The sequence below is a fragment of the Amblyraja radiata genome, chromosome 24 (genome assembly GCF_010909765.2).
Source record: "Amblyraja radiata isolate CabotCenter1 chromosome 24, sAmbRad1.1.pri, whole genome shotgun sequence".
NCBI classification, from domain to species: Eukaryota; Metazoa; Chordata; class Chondrichthyes; order Rajiformes; family Rajidae; genus Amblyraja; species Amblyraja radiata.
Window position 1 is genome coordinate 653,859 of NC_045979.1, and position 19,585 is coordinate 673,443.

Sequence of the window (19,585 nt, forward strand, 5' to 3'; positions counted from 1 at the left end):
ACCCCCCCCACTCACGCCGACTCTCACCCCCACACTCACGTCCAGTCTCACCCCCACACACACCCCCACACTCATCCCCACACTCACCCCCACTATCACCACACTCACCGCCCACACTCACCCCCCCACCCCCCACCCACTCTCACCCCTACTCACCCCTCCCCCCACACTCACCCCCTCCCCCACTCACCACCCCCCCCACTCACCCACTCCCCCCCTCCCCACACTCACCCCTTCCCCTAATCCCCTACTCACCTCTTGCCCCCACTCACCCCCTCACCCCCATTCACCCCTCCCCACACTCACCCCCATTCACCCCTCCCCACACCTACATTCACCCCCATTCACCCCCCCCCCACTCATCCACATTCACACCCCATTCACCCCCCCCACTCACCCACACTCACCCCCATTCACCCCTCCCCCCACTCACCCACACTCACCCCTCACCCCCATTCACCCCTCCCTCCACTCACCCACACTCACCCCCACTCTCCCCCATTCACCCCCACTCTCCCCACCCCCCACTCACCAGACTCACCCCCTCCCCAGTCACCCCCTCCCCACACTCCCCCCAACTCACCCTCTCCCCCCACACTCACCCCGTCCCCCACAATCACCCCTCCCCCCACTCACCCCCTCCCCCCACTCATGCCCTCGCCCACTCCCCCCGCTCACCTCCTCCCCCGCTCCCCCCTCCCCGACTCACCCCTCTCACCCCCTCCAACTCACCCCCTCCCTTCCCACCACACCCTGTCCCCCACGCACCGCTGCCCCCCACTCACCCCTCCCCCACTTACCGGTCCCCCACTCACTCATTACCCCACTCTCCGATCCCCTCTCACAGATTCCCCCTCTCACAGACTCCCCCTCTCACAGACTCCCCTACTCACAGACTGCCCCACTCACCCCTCCCTGTAACGGGTATATCTTCGACCCAATAGCAGCACAGAATCAGGCAGGTATCGTTGGTAATGAACTTTATTACGATACTGTAACACAGAGTAGTAACACAGGAATGGGTACGCCGTACTCACACAGAGGCTCAGGATTGAGCGAGGGTTCCGAAGAGGGGCAGGCAGGAGACGTAGTCGGGAAATCGCTGGAGAGTCTTGCATGAATGCTGAGAACAATCTGGCACAGTGTGACTGGTGAGGAGAGTCTATATACCGGGTTAATTGGTGATCAGAGGCAACTGAGTGCAACAGGTGAGGAGAGTTGGGCTGATGAGAGGGGAGTGGCAGGCAGGCAGGTGAGGAGAAGGAGCGACCGGTGGAAAATACTGGGAGGTGAAGTGGATGAGAATGAAGAGACGGCAGACTGTGACAGACCCCCCCCCCTCACGGGGACGGCTCCTGACGTCCCAAAACAAAAAAAATACAATAAATAAAATAAACCCAATCCCACGCAGAGTCGAGTGGGAGGAGGGGGACCGGAGGAGGGCTAATCTTCGTCCGAGACATCCATGTCCGCATCCTCCTCCATAGCATCAGCGGAAAGCTCCGTCTCGTCATCACTGGGTGCCTCAGACGGAAGAGGGGACAGAGTCTCAGGGGCGGCGACCCCTCTAGGAGTGGCGGACTTGGACGGCTGGTCGGGATGACGCCGGTGAAACTCCCTGATGAGGGAGGCGTCCAGGATGTGTCGAGCAGGAACCCAGGACCTCTCCTCTGGACCGTAACCCTCCCAATCGACCAGGTATTGGAGACCCCTCCCGCGACAGCGGGAGCGCAGGAGGCGGTGGACTGTAAAGGCGGGGCCTCCGTCGATGAGACGAGGAGGTGGAGGAGGCACTGCGGGGACCAGGGAGCTCTCCCGGACTAGCTTTACTCTGGACACGTGGAACGTAGGATGGACCCACCTACCCGTTACAGGAACGAGGCAACTTGAGCCTCACAGCCGCTGGGTTGATGACCTTCTGGATCTCAAAGGGACCGATGAACTTGGGTGCCAACTTCTTGGACTCCACCCTCAAGGGAAGGTTTCGGGTCGACAGCCACACCTTCTGGCCCGCGAGGTAGGTGGGGGCCTGGGTGCGGTGACGGTTGGCAGCCGTGGCGTAACGGTCCACGGAGCGGAGAAGAGCCGCCCTGGCTTGGGACCACGTCCGGCGGCAGCGACGAATGAAGGCCTGGACGGACGGGCAGGAAACCTCTTTCTCCAGCGCCGGGAACAGTGGAGGCTGGAACCTGTAGGCACACTGGAAAGGGGAGAGCCCAGTGGCCGAGCTTGTCAGGGTGTTGTGGGCGTACTCCACCCACAACAACTGCTGGGACCAGGAGGAGGGATGCTTGGACACCATACACCGCAGCGCCGTCTCCATTTCCTGAATCTTCTTTTCAGTCAGGCCGTTGGACTGGGGATGAAATCCGGACGTCAGGCTCACGGTGGCCCCCACAAGCATGCAGAACTCCCTCCAGAACACAGAGTCAAACTGGGGACCCCGGTCGGAGACCACATCGACCGGGAGACCATGGAGCCTGAAGATGTGGAGTAACATGAGCTCGGCAGTTTCCTTGGCTGACGGAAGCTTGGGCAGGGGCACGAAGTGAGCCATCTTGCTAAATCTATCGATCACAGTCAGGATGGTGGTGTGACCACTGGATGGGGGCAGGCCGGTAACGAAGTCCAGGGAGATGTGGGACCATGGTCGATGGGGTACAGGCAGTGGAAGCAGATGACCCGCAGGAGCTTGGTGTGAGACCTTGTGCTGGTTGCAAACGGGACAGGCGTTGACAAACTCCCGAGTGTCCTCCTCCAGCGATGCCCACCAGAACCTCTGTAGCACCATCCCCGTGGCCCGCTGAATGCCGGGATGACAGGTGAGTCGAGAGCAGTGGGCCCACTGAAGGACGTCGGACCGCAGGGCAGAAACCACAAACAGGCGATCAGGAGGGCATGCGCTGGGTCCCGGCTGGTTCTCCAAGGCCGCATTGCCCTTCTCCTCCACTTCCCAGGTGAGGGAGGCAACCCTGTGCGAGGACGGGAGGATGGTCTTGGGGCCAGAGGCAGGCTCTGCCTTCTCCAAGAACTGTCGAGAGAGGGCATCGGGCTTCACGTTGCGGGACCCAGGTCGGTAGGAGAGGGAGAAGTTGAAGCGGGTGAGGAAGAGAGACCAGCGGGCCTGACGAGAGTTGAGCCTCTTGGCTGACTGGAGGTATTCAAGGTTCTTGTGGTCAGTCCAAACCAAGAAAGGCTGCTCGGTTCCCTCCAGCCAGTGACGCCATTCCTCCAACGCCAACTTAACCGCCAACTGTCATAATTCCTCTCAGCAGGGGTCAGGCGTCGGGAGAAGAAGGCGCATGGATGGAGCTTCTGGTCCCCGGCAGCCCGCTGGGACAGAACAGCTCCCATCCCCACGTCGGAGGCGTCCACCTCCACCACGAACTGTCTCTCTGAGTCCGGAACTTGGAGGATGGGGGCCGATGTAAACCGTGTCTTGAGTGTCTGAAACGCGTCGTCGGCCGCGGCAGACCACCGGAACGGAACCTTGGAGGAGGTGAGTGCCGTGAGGGGTGCGGCCACAGTACTGTAGCCACGGATGAACCGTCGGTAAAAATTGGCGAACCCCAGGAACCTTTGGAGCTGCTTGCGGGAGTCAGGAACAGGCCAGGTGGTGACAGCAGAGACCTTGGCGGGGTCCATCTTGATGTTCCCTTGGCCAACGATGTACCCTAGGAAGGAGACTGACGGGGAGTGAAACCCGCACTTCTCAGCTTTAACGAAGAGCGAGTTCTCCAGGAGCCGATGTAGAACTGCCTGGACGTGGTGTACGTGTTCCTCCTTGGTCTGTGAAAATATGAGGATGTCATCAAGATAGACGAACACGCACTTGTTCAACATGTCTCTGAGAACGCCATTGACCAAAGCCTGGAAGGCCAAAGGGCATCACCAGGTATTCATAATGTCCCGTGGGAGTGTTGAAGGCGGTCTTCCACTCATCTCCCTCTTTGATGCGGACCAAGTGGTAGGCGTTGCGTAGATCCAACTTCGAAAAGATGGTGGCCCCCTCCAGGAGTTCGAAAGCAGAGGAGATGAGTGGAAGAGGGTAGCGATTCTTCACCGTGATGCCGTTGAGCCCCCGGTAATCTATGCAGGGACGCAGAGATTTGTCCTTCTTCTCCACGAAGAAGAACCCAGCCCCAGCAGGAGACGAGGAGGGACGGATGAGACCAGTAGCCAAGGAGTCATTTATGTATTTCTCCATGGCGCCTCTCTCAGGGGCGGACAGGGAGTAAAGGCGACCCCTAGGAGGAGCGGAACCAGGCAGGAGGTCTATGGCGCAGTCATAGGGCCGATGAGGAGGAAGGGAGGTGGCCCTAGACTCGCTAAAAACCTCCCCAAAGTCATGGTATTCGGCTGGGACCCCCGTCAGATCTGGAGCAGCACTGGAGCAGGTGGCCGGTTGAGGAGCTGAGGCTTGCTTCAGGCACACTTGGTGGCAGGAAGGGCTCCAACCCAAGATGACCCCCGTCCTCCAGTCGATGTTGGGGTTGAGTCGCCGAAGCCAGGGGTAACCCAGGATGAGGGGAAGACGGGGAGACTGCAGGATGTGGAACTGAATGGTCACATCGTGATTACCAGACAGGAGCATGCGCACTGGGACGGTCTGGTGAGAAACAGTCCCCAGGAGATGGCCGTCGAGGGCGTTGGCGGGAACAGGTTCAGGCAGGGGAACACAACTGATGCCTAGCTGGCGGGCTAGTTCCTTGTCCATAAGATTAATGTCACAACCAGAGTCTATGAAGGTGGCGAGGGTGTGAGAACCATCAGACAACAGCAGACGGGCATGACAAAGAGGGCGTCGGGCAGAGGAAAGTTCAGAGGTTCGACTCACCAGTAATTCCTCCGCTACTGGTGAGTCTGGCCTTTTACTGGACACTTGGAGATGTAATGACCCGCCAGGCCACAGTATAGACAGAGGTTCCCCCGACGCCGATGTTCCCGTTCCTCGGGGGTGAGACTGGTGCGACCCACCTGCATGGGTTCGGGTTGCCTCGACGGTTGACCCGACGAAGGTAGTCCAGTCTCCGGAGGAAAACGAGCTTGCGTGGATAGCTGGCGGTCCGCCTGTCCCTGTCGCCTCTCCTGACGTCTCGCCAGGATGCATCGGTCCAGACGGGTCGTTAGCTCGATAAGCCCATCCAGAGAAGAAGGAAGGTCGTGGGACACCAACTCATCCTTGATATAGTCATTCAAGCCCAGCAAGAAAGCGTCACACTGGGCCGGGGCGTTCCAATCACTCTGATGGGCCCTGGTGCGAAAGTCGATGGCGAAGTCAGCGACGCTCTGGTTCCCCTGGCTCAAGCCCAGCAGACTTCCCGCAGCGTCCGGACCCATCGAAACCTCACCGAACACCTTGCGAAGCTCCGCGGCGAAGGCCTGGAAAGAGGAGCAAGCCGGCGCGCGTCGCTCCCATTCAGCCGTTCCCCACAGCCGAGTTCTGCCAGTCAGGTGATTAATGGTAAACGCAACTCTCGGCGCTTCCTGGGCGAAGGTGTAGGGCTGTAGGGCGAAGCGAATGGAACAGTTCGTGCTGAATGGGTTGCAGCCCTCCGGGTTTCCAGCGTAGCGCTCCGGGGTTCCCACCCGGGGCTCAGGTGATGGTCCTGGCGGACCGGGAGCTGGTGCTGTCGGAGCCGGAGGCAAAGCATGGGGTGTACCCTGGGCGAGGGTGGTCGTCAGCTGTTGGACCTGGGTGGCTAGTGCAACCAATGCTTGATCTTGGTTCGACACAGCCTGTCGAACCTCGGAGTTGGAGGCAGTGAGCATAGCTTCGTGCTGCAGGAGCGTGTGCTCAATCCTCTGGAAGCGGTTTGACGGAGACGTTGTGTGCGCTGAGTCCATTGTTGGCCAGATTGTACTGTAACGGGTATAGCTTGGACCCAATAGCAGCACAGAATCAGGCAGGTATAGTTGGTAATGAACTTTATTACGATACTGTAACACAGAGTAGTAACACAGGAATGGGTACACCGTACTCACACAGAGGCTCAGGATTGAGCGAGGGTTCCGAAGAGGGGCAGGCAGGAGACGTAGTCGGAAAATCGCTGGAGAGTCTTGCATGAATGCTGAGAACAATCTGGCACTGCGTGAATGGTGAGGAGAGTCTATATACCGGGTTAATTGGTGATCAGAGGCAACTGAGTGCAACAGGTGAGGAGAGTTGGGCTGATGAGAGGGGAGTGGCAGGCAGGCAGGTGAGGAGAAGGAGGGACCGGTGGAAAAGTACTGGGAGGTGAAGTGGATGAGAATGAGGAGAGGGCAGAATGTGACACTCCCCCACTCACGGGACTCCCACTCACCCCCTCCACCCACTCCCCATCCCCATTCAGCCACTTCCCTCGCCCCATTCACACCTCCCTCATTCACCCACTCGCCCTCGCCCCACTCCCCTTCCTCATTCACCCACTCCCCTCCCCCCAATCCTCACCCCCCACTCACCCACTCCCCCTCCCCCCACTCCCCTTCCCCATTCAGCCACTCCCCTCGCCCCCATTCACCCGTCCCCCCATTCACCAACTCCCTCTCGCCCCACTCCCCTTCCCCTTCCCTAATCACCCACACCCCTCCACTCACTCCCCCCCCCCCCCCAAGCCCCTTCCTCCAATCACCCACTTCCTCCACTCCCCTTCCCACACCCTTTCTTCCGTCTCGCTTCCTCCCCCCTTCGCCCCTCGGGGGGGGGGGGGGGGGGGGGTGGAGGGGGGAGAGGGGAGGAGTGTCAGGCAGCATCTGTGGAGAAGATTGGAATCTGTGGGGTACTTTGGATCCGTCATTACTCAGGAAGACATAAACTCACTGATGTACTCGTGGCCAAAGGATCTAGGGTGATAGGGGAACTGGGCCTGATGTTCTGCATACCAGGGTACTTAAGGAAGTGGCTCTAGAAATCATGGACGCATTGGTGATCGTTTTCCAATGTTCTATAGATTCAGGATCAGTTCCTGTTGATTTTAGGGCAGCTAATGTTATCCCACTTTTCCCTGTGGAAAAATATATGGGCAATGTTTCAGTTCGGGACACTTGGCTACTTGTCAAACTTTGTTCGAGTTGAGAAATGCCATTCTCTGATTTTAATGAACTAGTCTAGAAGTTGTACCTGTTGGGTCCCTCCCACACGGGAGGCCTGTTCCCCCAACAAAATTGTCCCTAATGTGTGTAGGATGGAGCCAGTGGTCAGCGAGGACTCTGTGGGTCGAAGGGCCTGATTCCGCGCAGTATCTCAAAAATCTAAACAATACCCGATGCCTTGACCTCCACCACCGTCTGTGGCAATGAATTCCATAGATTCACCGCCCTCCGGCTAAAGAAATTCCTCCTCATCTCCTTTCTGGGAAAGGCAGAGAGGGTTAGGGGCCAGACGCGGGCATGTGGAATTAGCTTCGATAGGCATGGCTGTGTGTTTCTATGCTGTGGGACTGACGGGGCTCAACAGGGTAGTAGTTTGATGCTTCAGCCTGCAGCAACCCAGGAGAACTGTGTTCCAGATGCTTCATTAGTTTGTTATTCTGCACATCGATCGGGAGGTGATGAAATCTCCCGATCACACGCAGCCGCCAGAGCAAACAGTGAACATACAGTGATGACAACGCAATATCCAGTGCAGAACAACGCAAGATTGTGTTGCAGATATCCGGGCCAGCACAGACGAGAGGGGCCGAAGGGCCTTTCTCCGGGCAAGGCGTCCACTGACGCTGTCCGTGTGGAGTTTGCATGCTACCCCCACCCCGCCGTGGTGGGCCGGATGCGTGTCGGGGCAGGGGAGGCGAGCTCAGCCTTCCTCCCGCGCATCCTAGCCCCGACGGCCCGAGCACCACCGCCTTCCTCCCCAGACAACAACTGATGGGAAAAACACGGAAGAAACTTCTTCTAATCCCCCGAATCTCTCAGGTAATGCCCCTGCCCTGCCTTTGAAATCAAGCCGTCACAATTGTGCACGATCAGTTGGCATTATTCTTTTTTTTTAAATATTTGTGGATCAAGTGGGTTCTTTGGGGCCCCGTTCTCCCAATACAATATTCCACCACTCACCCGTTCCCCCAATGCCATATTCCACCACTCACCTGTTCCCCCAATGATTTAAAAAATATATATATACAGGAAAGCTTATCAAGTTAGAATTTATTATACAGGAAAGACATTCTTGCCATAGAGGGAGTACAGAGAAGGTTCACCAGACTGATTCTTGGGATGGCAGGACTTTCATATGAAGAAAGACTGGATAGACTCGGCTTGTACTCACTAAAATTTAGAAGATTGAGGGGGGATCTTATAGAAACGTACACAATGCTTAAGGGGTTGGGCAGGCTAGATGCAGGAAGATTGTTCCCGATGTTGGGGAAGTCCAGAACAAGGGGTCACACAATTTAAGGATAAGGGGGAAGTCTTTTAGGACCGAGATGAGAAAAACATTTTTTATACAGAGAGTGGTGAATCTCTGGGAATTCTCTTCCACAGAATGTAGTTGAGGCCAGTTCGTTGGCTATATTTAAGAGGGAGTTAGATGTGGCCCTTGTGGCTAAATGGATCAGGGGGTATGGAGAGAAGGCAGGTATAGGATACTGAGTTAGATGATCAGCCATGATCATATTGAATGGCGGTACAGGCTCGAAGGGCCGAATGGTCTACCACCTATTTTCTATGTTTCTATATAGCCATACTAAGAAAAAGCAACAAGACACACAGCCACATAAAATAAAATTTAACATAAACAACCACCACAGCGGAATCCATATTCCTCACTGTGATGGAATATAATAAAGTTCAATCATCTTCCTCGTTTGTTCACCCGTGGTCGGGGCTGGTGAACCCTCCACACTTGCCGCTGTCGACGGTCCGATGTCCAAAGCCCTCCGTCGGGATGACGGAAACACCGGCGGCGGGAAGGATTGGAACACTCCGCAGCATGGAGCACCCGAGTCGGCCTCTTCTTACCGGAAACCGCGGGCTTCACGGTGTCAAAGTCCACAGGCTCCGCGGCGTACGTTTCACCGGCGATCCTCGGCAAAGGATCGCAGGCTCAACGATGGTAAAGTCCACGCCCGCGGCTTGAAGCCCGGGCCGGTCATCAGGAAAGGCCGCACCACTCCACGTTGTTAAGCCGCAGGGCGTACGGTGGTATGAAAAGTTTCCCCCAATCCCCCACTTCCCCACATAAAACAAACCAAGAAACACTGAAACATACTTTTAAAACATACTTGAAATAATAATAAAAGCAGAAGGGACAGACAGACTGCTGGCAAGGCGTTGCTGGTGGCGCTGCCCGGTTGACACTGACTATTTGGGGGCCCATCTACATTTTCTTTTGCTTAAAAAAAACACATTTATTTCATTGGCTCCAGCGGGTTGTCGAGCAAAAGTCCTTGTTTACCGCAGCCGGAGCCTTGCGGACGTCCAAGGGCGGAGAGCGCGATCCCACCGCTCGGAGTTGAGGGGGAACAGCTGGGGCTTGGCAAGCGGATTAATCCTGACTCCTTTCGCCAATGAGAAGAAGACAGAGGAATGACAAAGAGATGGCCCTCAAAGAGGGGAAGGAGGGGGGGGGGGGGGGACGGGGTCTGTCGATGACTGGTCAGCTCGGATCTTGCATCCCATCCCATGTAAGGACACCGCATTCTCAACAGGGCCAAGGAGGGCTTATATTAGGACAACTTCTCTATCCGTTCCCCACCACGGATGGTTGACCTGCTGTGTTCTACCGGCACTTTGGAGGGAATGGACAGGTGATGTGTCGGGTCTGTGCCCTTCTTTGGACTGATGGAGTCGGGAGAGAAAGCTGGAAAAATGAGATGGGGTCGGGACAGACTCCAGGACTTGATTGGAAAAGAGAGATGGGGGCTGGACAAAGCCTGGCAAGTGGTAGGTGGATACAAAATGCTGGAGTAACTCAGCAGGACAGGCAGCATCTCCAGAGAGAAGGAATGGGTGATGTTTCAGGTTGAGACCCTTCTTCAGAAGTGATAGGTGGATATAGTTGAGGGAGACACAAGAAACTGCAGATGCTGGAATCTTGCATAGAACATAATTTAGTTAGATGCACAGAATCTCTTGCCCAGAGTGAGGGAATCGAGGAGCAGAGGACATGGGTTTAAGGTGAAGGGGAAAAGATAAAATAGCAATCTGAGGGGTGACTTTTAAACACATGGTGGTGCGTGTATGGAACAAGCTGCCAGAGGAGGTATTTGAGGCTGTGACTATCCCAACGTTTAAGAAACAGTTATTGACAGGTGCATGGATAGGACACGTTTGGAGAGATATGGACCAAACGCAGGCAGGTGGGACTATAGTAGCCAGGACATGTTGGTCAGTGTGGGCAAATTGGGCAGAAGGTCCTGTTTCCACACGGTATCACTCTATGACTAACACGAAATGCTGCATTAACTCAGCGGGTCAGGCAGAATCTGTGGAGAAAATGGATAGGTGACATTTCACAGAGTGCTGGAGTAACTCAGCAGGTCAGGCAGCATCTGTGAAGAACATGGATAGGTGACATTTCACAGTGCTGGAGTAACAGCGGGTCAGACAGCATCTGTGGAGAACATGGATAGGTGACAGTTCGGGTCGGGACCCTTCTTCAGACTGACACTATGTTACCAGATGAGGGGGTGATGAGCAGAGCGGAGTAAGTGACAGAACGAGGGAAATTAAGGAGATAAAGGGTGGGGGATAAGGGGAGAGGAATGTATATGTGCGGCTTTAAGGGACATTGGTCAGGTCGCGTTTCGAGTATTGCATACAGTTCTGATCACTCCTTTACAGGACTGATGTGGAGGCTTTGGGAAAGGTGCAGAGATGGTTAACCGGAATGGTTTAAAAAGAAAAAACTGCAGGATCTGGTTTACAAAAGTGGACACACAATGCTGGAGTAACTCAGCGGAACAAGCAACGTCTGTGGAGGGCAGGTATTGGTGACGCTCCAGCAGGTGGTCAAGGCGGGTGAAGCCCTTACCACAGGACAGGCAGGGAAAGGGACGGTCACCGCTATGGGTACGCCAGTGCTTCCACAGGCTGGACATGCGAGTGAAACCCTTGCCACACTCAGCGCACACAAAGGGTCTCTCTCCGGTGTGCAGCTGCTCGGGCTTCTGCAGCCCCCGTGCGCTCTTGAAATGCTTGACGCAGTGGGAGCAGCCGCCCACCGGTGCTGCCACAACACCCGCGAGCTATCAAATGCCTCACCGCATTACGGGCAGTCGTAGGGCTGGCCACTCGTGTGCACGCGCTGGTGAGACAGGGTGTGGGAGGCCAAGGTAAAGCGCTCTCCTCACACCGGGCTGGGGACGGGAAGGTCGCCGGTGTGCTCCTGCTGGCGCTTCAGCAGGCTGGTGGAGCAGATGAATCCCTTGCCGCTCTGGCCGCAGGTGAAGGGCCGCTCGCCGGTGTGGTTGCACTGGTGCTCCAGCAGGTGGTATGACTGGGTGAATCCCTTGTCGCAGTCGCTGCAGGTGTAGGGCCGCTCCCCGGTGTGCACGCGCCTGTGTACCATCAGGTCCTTGGCCGACTTGAAGCCTTTGCCGCAGTCGGAGCAGGTGAAGGGCCACTCACTGCTGTGCACCCGCCGGTGCTCCCGCATCCCGACAACCAGCCAAAGCTCTTGCCGCACGTGGAGCAGCCATGGGGCTTCTCGCCCGTGTGAACCCGTTGGTGATCACATTGAATGGCGGTGCTGGCTGGGTTGCTGCCAGGCCTTGCCGCACACGTCGCACTCATAATGCTTCTCTTTGTTGTGCCCCGTCATGTGGTCCTCGTCAGCAACGGCTCCTAAACCCTGCAGGAGGGGAACACAAAGGGTCAACAAGCCGTCCAAACAGGACATTATTTATGCATCAACATTACTAATGCTTGAAGGGGGTGGAAGGGCAGGGGAGTGAGGGGGGGGGGGGTGGGAGTGAGGGGGGGAGATGAAGGGGTGGGGGGGGGGAAGGGAGGGGAGGGGAAGGAGGGGAGAGATGGTGAGGAGGCCAGTTGGGAAGGGCGATGAGGACCATGGAAGTGAGTGGAGGGGGAGAAGGAAGGGGGCGGGGGGGGGGGGGAGAAGAGGGGTGGGAGGTTGAGGAAGCAAGTGGGAAAAGGGGGGGATCTGCGCCAACCTGGGGGCGCCGAGCATCCAGGCACCGCGTCGAGCCGCCGGACCACACGTCCGCCAACCAGCAGCCGCCCTGCGACTTGATGTACCCCTGCCCGCCCTGCGCCGTGACATCTGCCACTCGCACAACCACACCTGGAGTATTGTGAGCAGTTTTGGTCCCCCAATTTGAGGAAGGACATTCTTGCTATCGACGGAGTGCAGCGTAGGTTTACAAGGTTAATTCCCGGGATGTCGGGATTGTCATATACTGAGAGAGTGGATCAGCTGGGCTTGTACACTCTGGAGCTTAGAAGGATGAGAGGATATCTCATTGAAACATATAAGATTGTTAAGAGCTTGGACACAATAGAGGCAGAAAATATGTTCCCGATGTTGGGGGAGTCCAGATCCAGGGGCATCCATTAGCTGCAACATTGAAACAAACAGGTTAACTTGAGCCCTATTGGCTGCAGTTCATCATGGGTATGATTCATTCCAAACAAAATATTTACACCACAAGGAGATCATTTACTTTTAGGTACACGTAAGTGTGAAGAACAGCAAGAATTTGTGATAGGCTGGCGACGCCATAGCATGTAGCATTTTTATAATTGGCGCGTTTTTGCCTTTTTAGGGTATTTTTTAAGTATTTGAAATTCACGCCATATTTGTGCAAATGAATTAGAAAAAAGTTTAAAGTAGACCTTGCAACCTCTATTATTTTATTATAACTATTGCACATTATTCAAGATATTTTGTGAGGACTCCACCAATGTACTGGAAGGAAGTGAAACAACTAGTGGACTGGTGCGGCAACAACAATTTAGCATTACACGTCGACAAAACAAAGGAGATGATTGTTCAAGAAGGAACTGCAGATGCTGGAAGATCGAAGGTACACAAAATGCTGGAGAAGCTCAGCGGGTGCAGCAGCATCTATGGAGCGAAGGAAATAGGCGACGTTTCGGGCCGAAACCCTTCTTCAGACTGATAGGGGGCGGGTGGGAGAAGGAAGGAACAAGGGAGGAGGAGGAGCCCGAGGGCGGGGGGATGGGAGGAGACAGCTCGAGGGTTAAGGAAGGGGAGGAGACAGCAAGGGCTAGCAAAACTGGGAGATTTCAACGTTCATGCCATCGGGACGCAAACAACCCAGGCGGAATATGAGGTGCTGTTCCTCCAATTCCCGGTGTTGATCACTCTGGCAATGGAGGAGACCCAGGACAGAGAGGTCGGATTGGGAATGGGAGGGGGAGTTGAAGTGCTGAGCCACCGGGAGTTCAGGTAGGTTATTGTGGACTGAGCGGAGGTGTTCTGCGAAACGATCGCCCAACATCCGCATAGTCTACCCGATGTAAATCAGCTGACATCTAGAGCAGCGGATGCAGTAGATGAGGTTGGAGGAGGTGCAGGTGAACCTTTGTCGCACCTGGAACGACTGCTTGGGTCCTTGAATGGAGTCGAGGGGGGAGGTGAAGGGACAGGTGTTGCATTTCTTGCGGTTGCAACGGAAAGTGCCCGGGGAGGGGGTGGTACGGGAGGGAAGGGAAGAATTGACAATGGAGTTGCGGAGGGAGCGGTCTTTTCGGAAGGCAGACATGGGGGGGGGGGGGGGGGGGTGGGAAGATGTGGCGAGTGGTGGGGTCACGTTGGAGGTGGCGGAAGTGGCGGAGGATTATGTGTTGTATTTGCCGGCTGGTGGGGTGAAAGGTGAGGACTAGGGGGACTCTGCCCGTGTTGCGAGTGCGGGGATGGGGAGAGAGAGCAGTGTTGCGGGGTATGGATGAGACCCTGGTGCGAGCCTCATCTATGGTGGCGGGGGGGAATCCCCGTTCCCTGAAGAACGATGACATTTCTGATGCCCTGGTGTGGAACGTCTCATCCTGGGAGCAGATGCGGCGTAGGTGGAGGAATTGGGAGTAGGGGATGGAGTCTTTACAGGGGGCAGGGTGGGAAGACGTGTAGTCCAGATAGCCATGTGAGTCAGTTGGTTTGTAGTGTATGTCGGTCAGAAGTCTGTCCCCTGCGATGGAGATGGTGAGGTGAAGGAATGGTAGGGAAGTGTCGGAAATGGTCCAGGTGTATTGGAGTGCCGGATGGAAGTTGGTGGTGAGGTGGATGAAGTCAGTCAGTCGTGTGTGGGTGTAGGAGGTGGCCCCAAAGCAGTCGTCAATGTAATGGAGGTAGAGGTCGGGGATGGGGCCCTGGTACGTCTCGAACAAGGATTGTTCAACGTACCCGACAAAGAGGTAGGCGTAGCTGGGGCCCATGCGTGTGCCCATAGCTACGCCTTGTGATTGGAGGAAATGGGAGGAGTCAAACGTAAAGTTGTTGAGGGTGAGGACCAACTCCGCTAGGCGGAGGAGGGTGTCAGTGGCTGGGTATAGGTTGCTCCTCTGGTCGAGGAAGAACCGGAGGGCTTTGAGGGCATCGTGGTGGGGGATGGAGGTGTAGAGTGACTGGACATCCATGGTGAAGATGAGGGGGTGAGGGCCTAGAGAGTGGAATGCGCGGAGGCGGCGGAGGGTGTCTGAGGTGTCTAGAACATAGGTGGGAAGGGATTTGACCAGGGGGATAGTATGGAGTCAAGGTATGTGGAGATGAGTTCGGTGGGGCACGAACAAGCAGAGACAATGGGTCTGCCGGGAGAGCCGGGTTTGTGGATTTTGGGGAGAAGGTAAAAACGGGCCGTGCGGGGCTGGGGAACGATAAGGTTGGAAGCTTGGTCGGGCAGGGCATGGGCATTGACGAAGTCGGTGATGGTGCTATATATGGTGGCCTGGTGCTCGTCAGTGGGGTCATGGTCCAAGGGTACGTAGGAGGAGGTGTCCGAGAGTTGGCGCGTGGCCTCAGCTTTGTAGAGATCGACTCGCCAGACTACCACGGCACCTCCCTTGTCGGCTGGTTTGATAACCCAATCTGGATTTTTGCGGAGTGATTCGATGGCAGTGCGTTCAGCGGGGGAGAGATTGGAGTGAGAAGTTGAGGCGGTTGACGTCGCGGTGGCAGTTCTGGATAAAGAGTCCAGAACCGGGACGTTACGAGGGGGGTTCCACGAGGAGGGGGTGCGTTGGAGACGGGAAAAAGGGTCATCATTGGGGGGCGAGGACTCCTTCCCATGGAAATGCGTTGTGAGGCGTGGGCGCGGAACTCATTGAGATGGGGACGGAGGGGGACAAAGGTGAGACCTCTGCTGAGACACCCGGCAGGGATGGGAGTTGGGGCCAGAGAAAGGCAGGTGGGTGGACTGGGGACGGGGCGATGTGTAGGGGGGGGGGGCGTTGTGGGTGTTGGAGGGGTGGTGGGTGCTCAGGGGGTGGGGGGGGTGAGAGGGCTGTAATGTGGGTGGGGAAGAGCGGGGGTGACATAGTTGGAGGGGGATGGGGAGAGTCAGTGGAACAGCCACTGAGGTTAGCAAGGCTGGGCAGACGGGCACTAGGACCCAGTGGAGTTAAGCCCAGGAGAGAGGGAGTGAGCAGCGTGGAGGCTCCAGGCACAGTGCAGAGTCCAGGCTCCAGGTAAGGCGACGGCTGTGGGTTGCTGGAGGGGGGTGGAGTGGCGCGGGTCACCGGACCCGATGGTTGGAGTCCAGTGGCGCGGGTCACCGGACCCGATGGTCGGGGTCCAGTGGCGCGGGTCACCGGACCAGATGGTCGGGGTCCAGTGGCGCGGGTCACCGGACCCGATGGTCGGAGTCCAGTGGCAGTTGAGTCGGGGTCCGCGGGCGATGCGTGGGAGGTCCCGGTGGGCGGATGGTCGGCGGGGCGGCGCGGGTCGGCCATAGCGGTGGGGCGGCGCGATGAGTCGGGTGCGTTGTGGCGGCCATGTTGGGGGGAGCCCCGGTCCGGCGGCGATGCCGGGTAGGTCGGGTCCGGCGGCGATGTTAGGCGGGCCCAGTGCGGCGGCGATGCTGGATGGGCCCAGTGCGGCGGCGATGTCGGGTGGGCCCGGTGCGGCGATGAGGCTGGGCGGTCCCGGAGGGCGGCGAGGGTCGGTGGAATTAGCGAGGGGGAGAAACTCCAAGTTACCGCAGAAGCAACGAGGCTGGGCGTCATCGGTAGGCAGGTGAGGGTCGGCGGCGGCATCGATGTGGAGGTCGGTGAAGGCGGCGTCCCGGTGAGTATAGAGGTCTTTAAAATGATGAGAGGGATAGACAGAGTTGACGTTATCAAGCTTTTCCCTTTGAGAATAGGGAAGATTCCAACAAGAGGACATGACTTCAGAATTAAGGCACAGAAGTTTAGGGGTAACATGAGGGGGAACTTCTTTACTCAGAGAGTGGTAGCGGTGTGGAATGAGCTTCCAGTGGAAGTGGTGGCGGCAGGTTCGTTGGTATCATTTAAAAATAAATTGGATAGGCATATGGATGAGAAGGGAATGGAGGCAGGTGGGACTAAGGGAAAAAAGTTGTTCGGCACGGACTTGTAGGGCCGAGATGGCCTGTTTCGTGCTGTAATTGTTATATGGTTATATGGTTATTGAAGTCGCTCCTAGTAGCCAAGATGGCGTCGCGGGAATCGGGCAGGCGATGCAGGCCAGAGTTGGGGCCCGGAGTCTGCGGGCGGTCGAGTCGCGGAGTGTAGGCGTCGGGAGCGGCCTGGAGGCGGGATAATTTAAGGTCCTTGGTGGAGTTAAGGTGGGCCAGGAATTTTTGATTGAAGAGGTGGATCTTCCGGCGGATGAAATATAATTGGGGTCCGTTGCACGTCTGGGTTAGTGAGGCCCGAAGTGCAGGGAGTGTCGATGTGAGGTCCTGCTGGTGCCGGCGCATCGCGACCAGGGTGGATCTCAGTGCCCGGTTGGAGAATTGCTGGATATGCCGGTGGAAAGCCAGTCGGTACCGATGGTCCGGTTGGGGTCCGAACTGGGAGGTAGGGAACTGGAGCTGGAAGCCGTGGGGTATGAGATGGAGGCGCAGGCAGGCCCCGAGGAAGCAAAGGTGGCTGTGGTATCGAGTCTGGGTAAGGATGTGGTCGTACAGTTGGAGGGCAGGGAGGATCACAGAGGGTGTGCAGTTAGAGAGGAGGCTGTGGAACTGTCTCCGGAGAGAGGAGGAGAACTTCTTCAAAGTAGGCATACCTTGAGGAGATATTGCAGTGGAGTAGACAAAGTGTTCAAGAAGGAACTGCAGATGACACAAAATGCTGGAGAAACTCAGCGGGCGCAGCAGCATCTATGGAGCGAAGGAAATAGGCGACGTTTCGGGCCGAAACCCTTCTTCAGACTGATGGGGGGTGGGGTGGGGGGGGGGGGGGGTGTTACACAAAATGCTGGAGAAACTCAGCGGGTGCAGCAGCATCTATGGAGCGAAGGAAATAGGCGACGTTTCGGGCCGAAACCCTTCTTCAGACTGATAAGTGGGGGGGAGCTTTACACAAAATGCTGGAGAAACTCAGCGGGTGCAGCAGCATCTATGGAGCGAAGGAAATAGGTGACGTTTCGGGCCGAAACCCTTCTTCAGTCTGATCTTTACACAAAGGAGATGATTGTCGACTTCAGGAGGGCGCAGCCAAAACACACACCCCTCAACATCAGTGGCACCACGGTGGAGAGAGTGGAGAGCATAAAGTTCCTCGGAGTGCAAATTACAGACAGTCTCACCTGGTTCAGGAACAACACTGGGATTGCCAAACGGGCCCATCAGCGACTGCACTACCTGAGGAAACTCAAACAGGTCTCACTCCCCACCAACATCATGAGGACTTTTTACACGGGCACGGTGGAGTCTGTACTCACGTACTGCATGAACACGTGGTACTCCAACTGTAATTGCTCAGACAGGAAGGCTCTGCAGAGGGCAGTGAGGGGAGCAGAGAGGATCATTGGCGTCTCCCTACCCTTGATACAAGAACTGTTCCAGAGCCGCAGTCTGAAAAAAGTTCTGAGAATAGCTAAGGACAAACTGCACCCTCTCCACACACACGTGGATATCCTGCCATCAGGCAAGAGATAACGTAGCATCAAAGCCCCGACTACCAGACTGCTAAACAGCTTCCTGCCACAGGCTGTGAGGCTGCTGAACAGTCACTCCACCTGATTCTGCTGCTTTGCACTGATAATTTAATAACTCTGGTACTGGCCATTCCAATCTGCTGCCCTGGACATTTTAATGACTGTTTTTACTGTATTTTAATGTTGCTGTTTTACCTGCTTTTAATTATTTATACTGTTTCATCAGGGACTGGATTGTTTTTACTGTTATTATGTGTGAAATGTTTAAGTTTTATGTGTGATGCTCCGGTATTCCCTGCGAAACGTCTTCTCATTTTGCACTGTACAACTGTTGCTTTGCAAGATGACAATAAAGGTTGATTGATTGATTGATTGATTGATTGGATTGATTGATTGATTGATTGATTGATTGATTGATTGATTGATTGATTGATTGATTGATTGATTGATTGATTCCAATCGGTGAAGTTGTTGTATATGTGTATTTAACTTTGACATAACACTACACTATTGTAGATAGGAATTGTTTTTCACGCTTATGTACCTTGCTGTAGAATGGCAAATCTTGTAAACCTGAATTGGTGCTATATTCTTTATTTGGAGAAAATCCTTTAAAAATATTCCTTTAGTCATCGTGGTCAGCTCAATGCATTGTCAATCAGAATCAGCAATATGTCTGCTCTTGCAAACCGCACCATTGGCCTACTGAAATTGCAGCTGGCCACCATGGTCCATTGCAACAGGATAGCTTCTGATGGGATGAAAATTGATTTTGCTTGAATATTCACTATGCAACAAATGATTCATAAATCATGCTACTTTTCGCATAGACACGGTGTTGCAGTAATTTTGTGAGCCAGGGAGCATCCCCGGGGCACATAAACATACGATATTTCGGGTCAGCACCCCAATTCAGACTGGTTGCAGTACGTGGGGCGGCAGGAGCTGGGAGAGACATGGGGACTCGCCAAAGACGGGCAAGTGACAGGTGGATGCTGGATCGCGGTGGTTTTGATTGGCGGATGATTGAACAAAGGTCAGAGATGATAATGCAAAAGGCGTGAGACAAAGAGATATGGAAAGATGATCATTTGCACATCTTGCCTCGAGTGATAGACATATGTGTTGCATTACGATCTCATTTCGCAACTTGAACGCCGAGGAACGAAGGAGTTTACAGAGAATGGCAGACACTGTCAGCAGCATCACAACTGCAAATTTCCCCACTAGCGAGGGGATCTCTGGGTGGTACTGTCTCAGAGACGACACCCGCTATCATGAACGACCCACGCCATCCTGGCCACGCTCTCATTCAATCCTACGATTGGAGCATGAAATCGTGCCATTCTTCCCAACAACTGTCAGGCACACTTCGCAGTACTAACCACAGCAGCTTGAAAGTCTTCTGGACTTTCTATGGTTGCACTAAGCACCGAGAGTTGTTTTTTTTTTTGTTGCATTGGGATTACAGGTATTATATGACTGTATTTTTAAATAATTTTTTCTATTGTGTTTCTATTGTTTTGTGTAATTCGTTTCTGGTCATGTTAGGCTGCTGCAAGTAAC